The sequence below is a fragment of the Lathyrus oleraceus genome, chromosome 5, assembly GCF_024323335.1.
Source record: "Lathyrus oleraceus cultivar Zhongwan6 chromosome 5, CAAS_Psat_ZW6_1.0, whole genome shotgun sequence".
Taxonomy (NCBI): domain Eukaryota; kingdom Viridiplantae; phylum Streptophyta; class Magnoliopsida; order Fabales; family Fabaceae; genus Lathyrus; species Lathyrus oleraceus.
In genome coordinates, this window is record NC_066583.1 from 81,218,284 (window position 1) to 81,231,558 (window position 13,275).

Below are 13,275 nucleotides of genomic sequence, written 5' to 3' on the forward strand. Positions count from 1 at the left end.
CTTAACCAATTTTCATTTAAATTTAATTCTTAGTTGTTCCGTTGTTTTATGTTAGCATGTATTTGGTTTTTCTTTTTGAAAAAAAATATATGAATATGATGGTTTTATTGCATATAAAATATTTATATTAAGTTTAAAAAATTTCATTAAATTATTGTACCTAAAGTTAGCCATTTGGTTGACTATATTAAATATAAAAAGGGTATTTTTAAAATTGTATAAAATTATGCATATAATATTTATAGAATTTGAATTTTGATTTTTTTTATAAATAAAATGAACTAGTTAAAAAGTTTGATGCTCAACCCAACAGTAGAACGAGAAATAGACATGAAAAATGGAAGAAAAACAACATATCGTCAAGAACTATATAATATAAATATCTAGATTAACACACCCATCCGTCCAAAAATAAATTATCATCCGTCTTATTAACAGAAATGAACCATTCCCAAGCAGTAATTTTGATCATACCCGACATGTTATTAGTTGTCGATTTTGACACTTCTTCGACATTGGCTTGAAATTAATTCAACATTGGTTTGGAGGAGTCTCTGAAACAGATCCAAAAAATTAGGATCACTCTCTCCACAAAACATGTTAATACGAAATGTGATCTTCGATATGAAGACATAGTGAGGTCAAAAGTGTTTGTCAAGTTCTAAGACTTAGTGAATTGTGATAACCATAAATGAATAATCTACATTTTTTATACTAACTAAGAGGAGTCAAAGGCTGAGGTTGTCGACCGAAGTAGTTGATGTCGCAAGCGTCACTTTTCATTAGTTAGCGTTGTTTCAAGGTTAAATTCAAATTTAAGGACACATGCACACACTCTAGAAAATAAAGATACATGTAGTGGGGTGCATGGTGAACGCTGTAGAAGTATACATTTTTGATAGTTACTAAGTCTTTACTATATGTTGTACATAATTAGGGGTCCGCAAATATGATACTAAAATTCTGGAAAAATAAACTAAAAATATCCAAGTGTTAGAGAAAAATGAGTGTGAAATAATACATATATGATTTTGTGTACACTTTTACTTTTTATTTAATTAAAGTATTGTGTTATCTTTTGATTTACATTCATACATTTAATTTACTTTGTTCAAGTATCTACATATTATTTTCAATTGAATCATCTAGTTTGTTATCATTCTATCAACATTCAAACACCACACTTTGTCAAGATTTACACATAATATGTCCTAGAATCGTTTCGAGTTTAATCCTGTAAGCAAACCAATGTTTACCAAAATTATCAGTAAATAAATTGGCACGTTCGGTGGGATCTTTATGCGAAAATTTAAAACATTTTCTTTAAAAGTGGTGTTTTGTTGCATCATTACATTCTTCATTCATGAAACATTTCAAATGTCTAAGCATGTATGAAACTGAGAAGTCGTAAGATCACAAAAATGGTCCCACCAAAAAGTGGTGTTTTGTTGCATCATAACGTTCTATTTGCTATAAGGAAGGGAAAGATGTGAGATTGAAGACCCGATGAATAATGTTGCTTCTTAGTTACAACAGTGGTTCAAAGAGGTGAGTAAGTGGGGACCAATGTTAGTGGATGCTGAGAGGGTTACATGAACGTGGGTGTTTATGGTACCTCTCCATGCTTGGGATTATGAGTTCTTTGAGTTCATTTCAAAACTATTAGGTGTTTTTTATGCACATATGAAATATACATCTATTGTATAGGAGTATAATGGTTTAATACGAGAATACTATATATTGTAAACAAAATTTAATATATAATTGAATAATATCACATGTTTCATCATATAAATATTTTATATGAAAACTGAATTTAGAAAAAAAATTGTTAATATTTTTACGCGTTAGTGTAATAAAAGAAGACGAAGGGACACGTAATTGTCCATTTGAACGCTAATAATATATAAAGTCTCTAGTCTATTTTAGATTCCAATTTTACCAAATAGATATACTATAAGTACTTTTAACTTCATTTAAAATAACAAGTGTAGTTATGAAGCAAAAATAGATGAAAGGAAGAAATCGGTACTCATCATGGTATACACAACATGCCTTTTTACAAGAATTTTTTATTCTAAACATTTTATAAAATGAACTATTATCTCTTAAGTGAAATAGTCAAAATTTGCCTCCTATTTTTTAAGGTCGGGTTAAAACTTTTATTGATCATGAAACATAGGAAATACTTAATTTCTTCTAATTATATTTAAACTTTTTTTAAACATTGTGACTACTAATATTGAGTTGTTTTTAAAAAAAAATGATTTCTTCTATATTTATAGTTTAATCTATAATTATAACCATATATAATGCCAAAAGATTACTTTTGGTTTAATGATTAATAAGTTATTCTCTCCCATTTTCAATGAAAATTGCTATACCATTACCCTAACTAACAATTAACTTCCACTTTTTACTTAATAATCCAATTATCACAGGATAGTTAATGAAACACACTTAAAAGAAGATATAGAAGAAAAAAAGAAAATCAAAGGGGATAAGCAAAGAGTGATAGACAAAAAAAAATATAAAAAAAATATTTTAAATTATTAAAAAGATGCATTTAAACATCTTTTATTTTATTTTTAAATTCAAATTTTCATTTTAGACACTGTTTAAAAAACCAGATCGAATCGACCGGTTCAACCGGTTGGACCAGGAACCGGAGATGAATCTGGTTTGATCAACCTTTCAAAATCGTTAGTGGATCAAAATCAGAGTAAAAAAAAAACAGATCGAAACGTCCAAAACCATTCGAACCAAATAATTGGATCCGATTTTTATAAAACTGTATGGTTCAAAAAAATTCATCAAATTGATCATTTTAAAAACAAAATTTATCAATTTTAATATGTCAATATCAAAACATAACATACATTCTCAATCACAAAAAAAAAAATCGTATTTTTTTACAATCATACAAACTTCTATGTTTTGTCACTAAGTTATAGTTTTTCTTTCAGCCACACTTCATCATTATCATGCCGTCTCTTTCAAACATAGTCACGATATCAAACTCAATATTGATTATTGTTGTCTATTAAGATTTATTTTTCGTAGTTCAATTCAAATTCGTTTTCTTATTTAATAAAGTATATTATATTATTTATTTTTGGTATTTTATCTTATTTAATTTATATATTCTTAATTATTTGAACTTTATATTAGTTATTATATTCTATTATATTTATTTTGGTTTGAATTAGTTTAACTTAGCTTATTTTAATTCTGTAATTTGATCAAATTATTCTTAAGTGAATGTTGAAATGAATTGTAGAACTATGTTATCTTATTATATATACTATCGATATTGTTGTATTAAATTTGTAACGAATTTTTGAAATATTTATTTTATTAAGTTGTGAACATATAATTGTGTGTGACATATTTATGAAATTTAGTTTTATATTATTAGTTTATTTAATAAACGGTTCGACCAAAGGTTTAACCGGTTGAACCAATTGAACCTTAAACCGTAAGTTTCACCGGTCCGATCTTCAGTCTAGGTTATAAAACATTGATTTTTGATGATGATTTTACCATTGTCCTATAAAGGAAAATAAAGAAATATTTATTGAATTTTAAGGGTTTATAATATAACAACTAATAGTTGTAATCGGTTACAAACCTGCGGTAATCGGTGACAGCACCTGAATCAGGCATAAATCACACTAGTGGATAGGGTCTTGCTTTTACTTTTGTACAATTCTACATTTCACTAATATATTTTTTCAATGAACTTATACAATTATTATAATACGGTTTAAAAAATATCGTGTAGGCTGGATAAAGAGATAGAGAACATATGAATAGAAGTAGAAAAATTGTAGGTATTGTTGGAGTTATGCCTTCATTGATGCACAAGAAGCTTGAAGAAGATGGAGATGGAAAAGAGAAAAGGAGAGAAAGAATAAATAGAATTGTAACTAACTTTTACTCAATATGAAAACGGTTACAACTACAGAAACTTAATTGCAACTTCAGTTAATATATACACTCTCAAATGCAAATGCCAACCGAATTAAACTTAAATGAAGTCTAAATTCAAACCAATTACAACTTAAATCTGAATTACTATTCAACATCAACCCTTAATTCATATTCAAGTTAAATTCAACAAGACAAATTTCAGCCCTCAAATTGATGAAGTGTTCAGTCTTGGTTGCCTTAGTCATCACATTTGCAAGTTGCTTCTGAGTGCTACAGTGAACACCTTCATATATTCCATTCGGAACTTGATTGCGTAGAAAATGAAAATTTATCTATATATGTTTTCTTTTACCATGCAGTACTAGGTTTTTTGCAAGGATTATGACATATTTGTTGTCAATCATCAACTTGACTGGTTTTCTGACCTTGAACTTCATTTCCTACAACAAATTCATCAGCCAAGCAACTTGACAAGCTGACAAAGCACCAGCTATGTATTCAGCTTCACAGGTTGGCAAAGCAACAACTGGATTTCAAGGAACACTAAGAAATAGGGGCTCCCGGGTACTTAAACAAGTATCTTGTAGTGCTTCTTCTGTCAACTTTGTCTCCACACCAGTCAGAGTCGTAATAGATATTAGCTCAACATCATTTGACCCTCTAGATGGAAACAAAATGACATACTTCATATGTCATTTCACATACTTTAATACCATGACTGCAACTTAGTAATGTGACCACTTTGGTTTATCCACAAAGTTACTCACAATTCCAACTGTATAACAGATGTCAGCCCTAGTTTTACACAAACATCTCAGACATCCAACCAATTGTTTGAAGGTTGTAGCATCAATATCCTCACCTTCTTTATCAGAATCTAGCTTATGACTTATCTCAGCAGGTGTGACTGCTAACTTACAATTCATCAGCTCAAATCTCTTCAGCAACTCAAGTTCATATTTTAGTTGATGCATAATGATTCCCTTTTTAGAGTGCAAAATCTTAATTCCTAGAAAATATACCATATTTCCAAGGCCAATCGTCTCAAATGCGTTCATCATCACCTTCTTGAACTTGTTCATTTCAGAAATACTGCTCCATGTCAATAATATGTCATCAACATACTGACACACCATAATCATATTGCCATTAGAGGTATGCTAAACATATATACCATACTCCATCTCACACTTTCTGAATTCGTGAAGCTTGAAAAATGAATCAATTTTCATATTCCAAGCTCTTGGAGTTTGATTCAGTTCATACAAAGATTTATGTAACTTGTACACCATCCCTTCCTGATTAAGTTGACTATGGTCAAAGTTGACCAAAAAGTCAACTATTGACCGAAGTCAACCTTTGATCAAAGCTCATTTTTTATTTTTTTTTCTCATGTATGGACACTTGTAAATGAATGACATTCCTATTTCGCATGAAATGGGCTATGTAGGGATTTTCCATGAGCGAATAATCTTGATATTGAATTAATCGATGGATTTAGTCTTTTGGTGAATCTTGTATGAACTTGACATTTGAAATAGCATGGATTCGGTATGCACTAAATGATGAGTGGAGGTATTGGTGGACTTGGTGAATCAACGAATAAGGCTTTCAATCTCGGACAACATTAAGACTTGGAGTGTAATGACACTTGAGTGAATCATTTACATAATTGAAAAAACCATGGCTTGAATAAACATGAAGCAAAGATCTTGTCAAGGACCAAGAGGCATAGTGAACTAGGACCTATTTATGGACCAAGTACTAATGGTAATAACAATGGTATGGAATAACCTTGACCAAAGGAGAACAGGCAAAGCATGAACCATGCTTTTAAAGAGGCCAAATGAACTAGCTCAACATGTACATGGGCCCAAACCAAGGAACACGATCATAGGATGCACATGTGTGAGCATGAAGCCTATGAAATCAACAACAAGAGGGTCCCCACAAGCATGTGCAAGAGGTTGGGTGAAACACCTAATCACCAGGTCATGAAGGTTAGAATTAGGATTATGGGTATTCATGATGGCATGGAACATGGTTAGGTTTTAAGGACATTCCGATTAAGTGTGGATCCCCAAGCTAGAGTTTATGTATCATAACCTCTGTTTGTGAATGCTAATGAAAGTTTTTTTAACCACCCGGACAAAATAGGGGTATGACACTCTGCATAAAATGATCAGATGTTAAATGAAAAGTAATAAAATTTTAAAAAATAAACTTCAATTTAATATGTTTTCAACCTAATAAATGGGCCAGGCCTTGAAAATTCCTTGGAGAATCCAGGGAACCTATGCCCACTCTCAATGATGCAGCAGCCTGTAAAGATTGGTAAGAAATAATAGAATTAGTAGCAGCATGTAAACAGATAAAACATATTAGTAGTGAAAGTGAAGATATCATAATTGAGAATTTAAATTTGTTAAGAAATAATTGAATTGATAAAACCAATTTATATAAAACTCCTCTTTAAATTGAAAACAAGATATGCAAGCAAACAAATAAAAATAAAAGAAATATCTATACAACAAGTCATTTACCTAAAAAAATGTAGATACCATATTAAGATTTACTTTGATTAGAGGGTCTCGAACCAATAGTACTTGCAAGTAAATATTAAGTTGTATTAAGCGGTAATCTTGTACATCAAAAGGAGACTTAACCATAACGTCTTGCATACTTTCTGTTGATATGAACAAAATAGAGTAGATATTTTGTCAATTGTAACCTTTGTCATCCAATTTTATACGGTGATTTGCAGTGGCTCAAAAATGACTCTACACAGCAAAAAAATTATTCTAGGTACAGTAATAGCAACGAATTCATGTAAAGAAAATCTAAATATATATAGTATCTAGATGGTTTTGCTTTAAACGTCTATTTGATTAATGGCAATTGCAAAAACTTGGACAATTTCAAGATAAAATATCAACTCAAAGCCATTCATGTGAAGAACATCATTTAGGATATTAGACATTGCACATACATATATGATATTCCATTAATGGAAACATGAAATAGTGGGTTTAAGTATAGTATATAAAATGTACCGTACAAACATATGAATGAAGTCAGGAACTCAGTGTGAATTTAACAGATGCTCTATAATCTATGACTATGAAACATAAGCGGACAACTTTTAAAAATAATTTTCCTTTTCTTAACTAGAGCATATAATCAATGAGCTTTGATATCTCACTCACCTATTACTACATTTTTTCAACTGCGTATTCCTGTAACCCTATTAACTACAATTACATGTAGTAGGCACAAATTGCATAACAAATATGTCCTCGGCAATCAAAAACAAAATAACTTGTGTATGCCTAGAATTGCGAAGAAGGAAACATACTTGAATCATAAGATGGTGCAAGGCATTCATCCACCATATTTACAAGGTTTGGGTTTTCAAGTGCAGCAGCTACACGCTCTTTATCATTTAGTTGTTTGTTAAATGCAAACATATTTTTCCGCAAAGTTATGATCAGTGATTCACAAGTCAGAATGAGAATTCAAAAATCAAAATCATTAACCAAATTTAAAGGAACGTGTGGCAATTAATTGATTTGCTCCTTTAGAGCATCTTGTGTGAAATAAATAATTGTCTAGTAAAGTGAAGCACCAAATCGAAATGAATCTAAATCTAAGGCAACTTTTGTTTAATAGATCTATGAACAGTTACTGTGTGCCTTGCTTCAAGAAAGAAACGACCATCGCAAAAAAAAAACAGTACAACTTCTATACTTGAAATCTGTAATTACGTGGAATATTTCTCTATATTAACAATATGGAGGCAGCAATAGATTGACAGTTAGCATTTACCAATAGAAAATGTAATAGACTAGATAAAAACAAAGTGAGGATTATAGTTGAGATGCCATATAGAGATGGTAGCCAATGTAACCAATGATAGAATATGTTCCTATCATTCCAAAAATAAAAGAATACGTTTCTATCATTGCAAAATATATATATATATATATATATATATATATATATATATATATATATATATATATATATATATATATATATATATATATATATATATATATATATATATATATATATATATATCAAAGTAAATTTTACAAAGTAGCACCATTTCAACTTTAATAGAGCATTAGTGCCAAAAGGCGTAGAGTAAATGAAGCCTAAACTCTAGATATTTTATAAATGACTTGATAGTTCGATACCAGGTTCCAAGTTTTAGCTCTCTTCCTTCATTCTAGGTAGTATAGTAATAGTAACTCATTCCAGCTACACCTCTAAAAAAAGTGTGTACTTATCTTTGTCAAATACCGACACCTACACCGAAACTTGTAAATACCTTTAACTTATCCATTTTTCAAAGAATTATAGGGGTTGCCATATTGGTGTCGGTATAAGGTAGTACATCATAAGGTAGTACAATAATAGCAATTCGAAAATCTAAATATTAGTATTTAAACATGTATTTAATAATGGCAATCCAAAAACTAAGACTTAATGTAAGTTTTTATCGCTGACCTAATCTAAACAAACATACATAAGAACAAATGTGGAAATGAAAAATACCTTAAGCGAGGTGCAGATGAGCGCAAACAATGGTGACCGTAGGGTTTGATGAGATTGAAGAAGAAACGCAGCACATCAAGTCTCTCCCTCAAGAAAAAGCTATTTGTCTGAAATGAAAAAATATTAAGAAGAAAATCACATCTCAAGTCTCTTCCTCAAGAAAAAGCTATTTGTCAGAAATGAAAAGAAAGAAACGCTTCAGATACCTTGATTTTGGATTCGACGAGACTGAAGAAGAAACACAGCACTTCAAGAAAGAAAAGCTCAGAGTTCTTTAGATTGAGTTTGATGAGATTGAAGAAGAAATGCAGAGCACTTGAAGACTCTCCTCAAGAAGAAGCTCTTTGTAAAATGAAATGGCGACGAAAACCGTTTCACTGATATTCATGCATGTTTAGTTACAAGGGTTTAAGTGGATTTTATGATCAAATGTGAGGAAAGAAATGAAGCACACTAACATAATTGAGAATAGCGTCTCTGAATAACTGAAAACAAAATTTCTCCACTACTACACTCATCCAAAAATCTCTCAAACACATCCAATTAAAATATGACATGTCATTACAATTTTTAAAAAGTATACCTTTTTGATAGTTACTAAGTCTTTACTATATAAACTAGTTTGTTGTACATAATTAGGGGTCCACAAACATGATACTAAAATTCTGGAAAAAAACTCAATATATCCCAGTATTAGAGAGAAACGTGTGTGAAATAATACATATATGATTTTGTGTACACTTTTACTTTTTTATTTAATTAAAGTATTGTGTTATCTTTTGATTTACATTCATACATTTAATTTACTTTGTTCAATTATCTACATACTATGTCCAGATTTACACACAATATGTCCTAGGATCGTTCCGAGTTTAATCTTGTAAGCAAACCAATGTTTACCAAAATTATCAGTAAATAAATTGGCACATTCGGCGGGATCTTTATGCGAAAATTTGAAACATTTTCTTTAAAAGTGGTATTTTGTTGCATCATTACGTTCTTCATTCGTGAAACATTTCAAATGTCTAAGCATGTATGAAACTGAGAAGTCGTAAGATCACAAAAATGGTCCATCCAAAAAGTGGTGTTTTGTTGTATCATTACATTTTTTTTTGCTAGAAGGAAGGGAAAGATGAATAATGGTTCTTCTTAGTTACAACAGTAGTTCAAAGACGCGAGTAAGTGGGGACCAATGTTAGTGGATGCTGAGAGGGTTACATGGACGTGGGTGTTTATGGTACCTCTCCATGCTTGGGATTATGAGTTCTTTGAATTCATTTCAAAACTAATAGGTGTTTTTTTATGCGCATATGAAATAGACATCTATTGTATAAGAGTATATTGGTTTAATACGAGGATACTGTATATTTTAAACAAAATTTAATATATAATTGAATAAATGTCACATGTTTCATCATATAAATATTTTATATTAAAATTGAATTAAAAAAAAAAATACTGTTAATATTTTTACGCGTTAGTGTAGTAAAAAAAGACGAACGGACACGTGATTGTCCATTTGAACGCTGATAATATATAAAGTCTGTAGTCTATTTATAACACCCACATATAATATATGTCTAGAATACATATTACACATAGTGTAAAACTAATACTGAAATACATAAGCGCCTAGCAGCAAGTGTATATATATATATATATATATATATATATATATATATATATATATATATATATATATATATATACATGCCCAAAAGTAACATAACATGGCACAAAACGTACACAAAAGTGCCCAAAATAAAAACTAGGAACTAGATCATTAAACAATTATCTCAAAAATATCTACACATTGGAGTGGCCATCCAAACATCGGGTAAGCAAGACATCACTCTATCTTGTCCTTACCCTTCACCTGCTTAGAAACACCTGAAAAATAATCAACAACATGGGGTGAGATAATAATCTCAGTGGATTCCCTATCTTATGGGTCCTCTCGGCTCTACAGGATTTTCTAATCAATATCCAACTCAAGTCAACCAGAGAAAGAAGACTTGAGTGATGGGGAACTAACTCGCAATGTATGAGAACATGCACCTATGTTCTCAAAACTCAACCCAGATCATTATTCAGATCACGAAACATCAATTCCCGAACGGACTGACGTCTAAGCCATGCCCGATTCATGCATGCTCGTATGATTCAACTTTCGCGGTGGATATCGGGTCCTCAATGAGGCTTAATCCCCAGTTCAAGCGACCGTCACCTGTATGGGACTCTAACCCACTTAGGGTCTCTTTCACCGTATGGAACTCTAATCCACTTAGGTGTCCACCTTTCCCCATTGTCCACCGTGGTTGGGGCTCAAACCCAATTGAGGCACGAATAATCGATCTCACATCCTAATGCTTACTCATCTAAGCATATCAAATAGAGATATGCACCGTCACCGAAAATACACATTCTGAATACATGATCGGTTCCATAAATCATAACAAGATCCATCAATCATAGGTGACTTCATTCACCATAATACCTAAGCAATAACATGGCATGTTCCATACAAAGCGTCTCATTCTCAATTATGGCAACCATTCGTCCACGACCTCCACATAAGCGTCGTACGAATGAATACCGTCTTCTAATTCTAATGTATCTAATTCAAATCCTAGGTTAACTCACTAGATTCATTATGTAATTTTCACCATTAACATGGATTCAATACAAGCATATCATCACAATTGATTAATGGTTGATAAAAAGCATTTAGAACATCAACGAAATAGGTTTTTGATGTGTTTGGCATAAGTCAATCGATTGGTTGGAGAAGCCCACAATTGGTTGGAGAAACCCAATCGATTGGTTCCTCTCACATTTCTGCTTTTCAAACTTTGCATAGGATCAATCGATTGATCCTCAGTGTCAATCCATTGGCCCATGAAAAATTTCCAATTTTCTAAAATAGAAATTTTATGCAATCGATTGTAATCCCCTGTCAATCGATTGGTCCTGCTAAAATTTCCTTTTCCGCAAAACAGAACGTTTGGCCAATCGATTGGAGAGAGGAACCAATCGATTGGTCCTCACACATTTCCACTTTTCACTTCATAGAACTCCATTTCCTCTGTTACTCCATTTCTAACAAATCACCCACTTCTTCTTCCAACAAACCCATCATACCACATGCTCATATACACATATATATCAAGGGTTTCAAGTTCATAACCACAACCAATAATTTAACCACAACAATCATGAAGAACACATCAAAGCACATGTTCATAGAAACAACACAATCAAGAGAAATATTCATCATATAGCATGGATTTTCATGATTTATCTATGATTCTACAACTCTAATCTTCTAGAAATCCTAGGGTTTATAACTAGAACCCACCTCAAGAAATGGAAGAGGAGAAGTTGTTGAAGATGAGATGATGATGAAGATGATGGTGATGATGTTGGTTCCAAGCTTTTCTTCTTCTTCTCCACTAGCTTGTGTTCTCTTCTTCTCTTGAGCTTCTTCTTTGCTCCATTAACCTTTCTGATACATTGATAAAACAAATGGCATATGGTAGGTGGTATGTGATATAAACATGTGGACCACAAGCCACGAGCATTGTGTGGTTAGTAAGATGTAGAAACAAATATCTTAAGTGGAACTACCCACCATATTTGTTCTACCAGAGCTATTGACCCATTATTAGTGTTACCAAAATATCCCAATTAATAAAAGGTCAGTCCCAATTAATATTAAGTAAGTCAACTTGAATTCACTATTTACTCTATTTATCCCAATTGATAACTTTTAGAGCACATATGAACTCAATTGATCTCAATTAATAGGAATTTGGGTATTTAAGGAAATACGGGGTATTACATCCTCCCCCCTTAAATAAATATTCGTCCTCAAATTTAAATATTACCTGGAAGAGATGAGGGTAAGCTTCTCGCATCTCTGACTCCAGTTCCCAGGTAGCATCGCCCGGATGTGATTCATCCCACTGAACCTTAACAAGAGGAATCTTCTTATTCCTTAGTACCTTAACTTCTCGTCCTGTAATGCGACTTGGTAGAGGTTCGAAGGTCAGACCTGCTTCTACTTCTATTGAATCTGGAAGGATGGGCTGAAGAGAATTTGGAATGAACTTTCAAAGTTGAGATACGTGAAAAACGTCATGCATTTCTGATAGAGAAGGTGGTAAGGCTAATCTCTAGGCTACTTCTACAATCCTTTCTATAATCTGGTATGGCCCTATGTATCTCGGACTTAGCTTTCGTGACTTAAATGGTCCTTTGAGTCTCAACCTCAGGGTCACCTTCAAGAATACATGATCACCTTCATCAAATTCCAATGGTCTTCTCCTATGATCCGCATAGCTCTTTTGGCGATCTTATGCTTTCTTCGTCTTATCACGAACCATCCTTATCTTTTCGGTAGTCTCTTGAATAATCTTCGGTCCTAAGATCCTTTCTTCACCAACTTTCGTCCAACATAGAGGGGTTCTACATTTCCGTCCATACAAGGCTTCGTAAGGAGCCATCCCGATACTTGTATGATAACTCTTGTTATATGCAAATTCAATCGATGGTAAGAGCTGCTTCCAATTCCCTCCACTTTCAAGTACACAAGCTCTTAACATATCTTCCAGTGTCTATATCGTCCGTTCAGTCTGACCATCTGTTTGACGATGATTAGACGTACTCAAACATAATCTCGATCCCTTAGCTTGTTGCAATTCTTTCCAAAATCTTGAAGTAAACTTTGGGTATCTATCGGACACAATACTAGTTGGAACACCATGCAACCTAACCATTTCT